General features: G+C 60.2%; 1 long non-coding RNA gene across 1 annotated transcript; it reads left to right on the top strand.

Annotated features, from left to right (window-relative positions):
* The first annotated feature begins 1,586 nt into the window (after positions 1-1,586).
* On the top strand, positions 1,587-2,369 carry LOC137363714 (uncharacterized). Its single transcript, XR_010972819.1, has 3 exons — positions 1,587-1,690; positions 1,801-1,875; positions 2,270-2,369. It is a non-coding gene; the product is annotated as an uncharacterized lncRNA (long non-coding RNA).
* Positions 2,370-2,770: the final 401 nt, after the last annotated feature.

Here is a 2,770-nt window from a genome sequence, read left to right as displayed (position 1 = left end):
GTGGAGGGGGGGGACAGGTGGGGGAGTGGAGGAGGGACAGGAGAGGGTGGATAGGTGGGGGAGTCGAGGGGGACAGGAGAGGGTGAATAGGTGAGGGAGTGGAGGGGGGACAGGTGGGGCGAGTGGAGGAGTGACAGGAGAGGGGGGACAGCTGGGAGAGTGGAGGGGGGGGAGTGGAGGAGTGACAGGAGAGGGGAGACAGGTGGTGGAGTGGAGGAGTGACAGGACGGGGAGAGGAGGGAGGAGGACAGGTGGGGGAGTGGAGGGGGGGGACAGGAGAGGGAGCGGAGGAGGGACAGGAGAGGGGGGACCGGTGGGGAGCGGAGGAGGGACAGGAGAGGGAGGACAGGTGGGGGAGTGGAGGAGTGACAGGAGAGGGGGGACTGGTGGGGGAGTGGAGGAGGGACAGGAGAGGGAGGACAGGTGGGGGAGTGGAGGAGTGACAGTGGAGGAGGGACAGGAGATGGAGGACAGGTGGGGGAGTGGAGGATGGGACAGGTGGGGGAGAGGAGGGAGGACAGGTGGGGGATTGGAGGGGGAGGGAAGGAGGGATAGGAGAGGTGGGACAGGTGGGGGAGTGGAGGGGGGTGGACAGGAGAGGGAGGATAGGTGGGGAGTGGAGGAGGGACAGGAGAGGGAGGAGAGGTGGGGGCGTGGAGGAGGGACAGCAGAGGGGGGACAGGTGGGAGAGTTGAGGGGGGACAGGAGAAGAGGACAGGTGGGGGAGTTGGGGGGGGGTGACAGGTGGGTGAGTGGAGGGGGTGGGACAGGTGGGGAGAGTGGAGGGGGGGGGACAGGGTGGGGGAGTCGAGTGGGGAACTGGAGGTATGTTGGGGACAGGAGGGGGTAGAACACGAGGATATTTGGGGGGGAACAGGAGGGCACTGGCGGTTGGAACAGCTGGGAGTTGGGGGGGGGGTACGGGGGAGTGTGTGGGACGGGAGATTGGAGGGCTGGGGCGCAGGAGGGGGGTTTGTGGAGGTGGGGCGGTGAGTTTGATGGGCAGGCGGGGAGTTTGATGGGGGTGCTGTGGGGAGTTTGGTGGAGGGGGGAGTTTGATGAGGGGGTGTTTGGGAAGGGGTTCGGCTCTGGGTGATGATGGGGGTGGAGGGGGGAGGAGCCACAGAAATTTAAGCAGGGCGGAGACTCGGGGGGGTGCCAAATGGGCAAAGCAACAATAAAAGTGACAGGTGGGGCGGCACAGTGGCGCAGTGGTTAGCACCGCAGCCTCACAGCTCCAGGGACCCGGGTTCGATTCCGGGTACTGCCTGTGTGGAGTTTGCAAGTTCTCCCTGTGTCTGCGTGGGTTTTCTCCGGGTGCTCCGGTTTCCTCCCACAAGCCAAAAGACTTGCAGGTTGATAGGTAAATTGGCCATTATAAATTGTCATTAGTATAGGTAGGTGGTAGGGAAATATAGGGACAGGTGGGGATGTTTGGTAGGAATATGGGATTAGTGTAGGATTAGTATAAATGGGTGGTTGATGTTCGGCACAGACTCGGTGGGCCGAAGGGCCTGTTTCAGTGCTGTATCTCTAATCTCTAATCTAATCTAAATTTCTGGGGTGGTGAAAGGCGCTATCGAAATGCAGTTTGTTAATCTTTCTCCTGGTGCTCCAGGGCTCCTGATTGATGAATGAATATGGCACAGCAACGAGGATGTGAACAACCTGCGCTTTAACCAGGATCAGAGTGAGTGGTTTGCCTGCATTTTTCGCTCTCCCCCGCGTCGACCGGCGCTCCTCCCCCGTTAACATTGCGATATAACCTGCCTGATTTCTCTCCTCCTCCTCCTCCCGCAGGCTGCTTCTGTTGTGCCATGGAGACTGGGGTCCGGATCTACAATGTCGAGCCCCTCATGGAGAAGGGTCACCTAGGTAAGCGGCTCCTCCCAGGCTGCGTGTCTCCTGGTCCAGAGCAAATACGTCGGGGGTGGGGTGGGTGGGGGGAAACGGGGAGAGTGTAACCAGTGAAGCTGTCCAGAGCATTCCTGGTACCCGCAGGATTGCAACCAACCACTATTTCTTTGGGGGGGGGGGGCCGGTTGGGGGAGCTATTCGACTGTGGCGGGCCTCGCGGCGGTTTCCAAACCTGTCCGGGACGAGGGTGCTCCCCCTTCCAGCTGCTGTGGGGCCGATATCGGTCGCTCGGCCCACGTCCCGGTCCGGGGGATCTTGCTGTGCGCAGATCGAAGTCGCGCGGCGCTGCGGCAAGGCCGGTCCTCTCATTCCGTTCTGAATCTTTTTTTTTTTTTCCTTCCCCCTTCACCAGATCACGATCAGGTCGGCAGCGTGGGGCACGTGGAGATGCTGCACAGGTCAAACCTCCTGGCCATTGTTGGGGGCGGGAGTAACCCCAAGTTTTCCGAGATCTCAGGTACACAGCACGGATTCCGCAATCCCGGCGTGCACAGCGCTTCATCCTGCTTAAGCAGGATTGTCAGGGTGGAAGAGACAGGGACAGCAACGGGGGTTAGATGCAGAGTAAAGAGGAAAAAAAAACAGGATTGGCTGCTGCCTGATTGGAGGAGCTGAGTGCTGATTGCAGCAACGAGCCTCAGCTGACAGTGCTGGTGGCTGGTGGAGGTTGCAGAGGTGGAGAGAGGCGCGACACTGAGCAAAGGGAGAGCAGTTACAAACAAGCAGAGGGAAAGTCTGACCCAGGTGAAGACGCCTCCCCCACCCCACCAAAAGACCAAGTGTGTTGGCAATGACTGTTTTAAGTGTGCTGTGTGCACCACCTTCTGAGAGCAGGTCATCCCTTACAGCCTGA

This window comes from Heterodontus francisci, unplaced genomic scaffold (genome assembly GCF_036365525.1).
Source record: "Heterodontus francisci isolate sHetFra1 unplaced genomic scaffold, sHetFra1.hap1 HAP1_SCAFFOLD_1508, whole genome shotgun sequence".
NCBI classification, from domain to species: Eukaryota; Metazoa; Chordata; class Chondrichthyes; order Heterodontiformes; family Heterodontidae; genus Heterodontus; species Heterodontus francisci.
The sequence above is the reverse complement of the archived record's forward strand: the minus strand, read 5'-3'. Positions and strand labels throughout refer to the sequence as shown.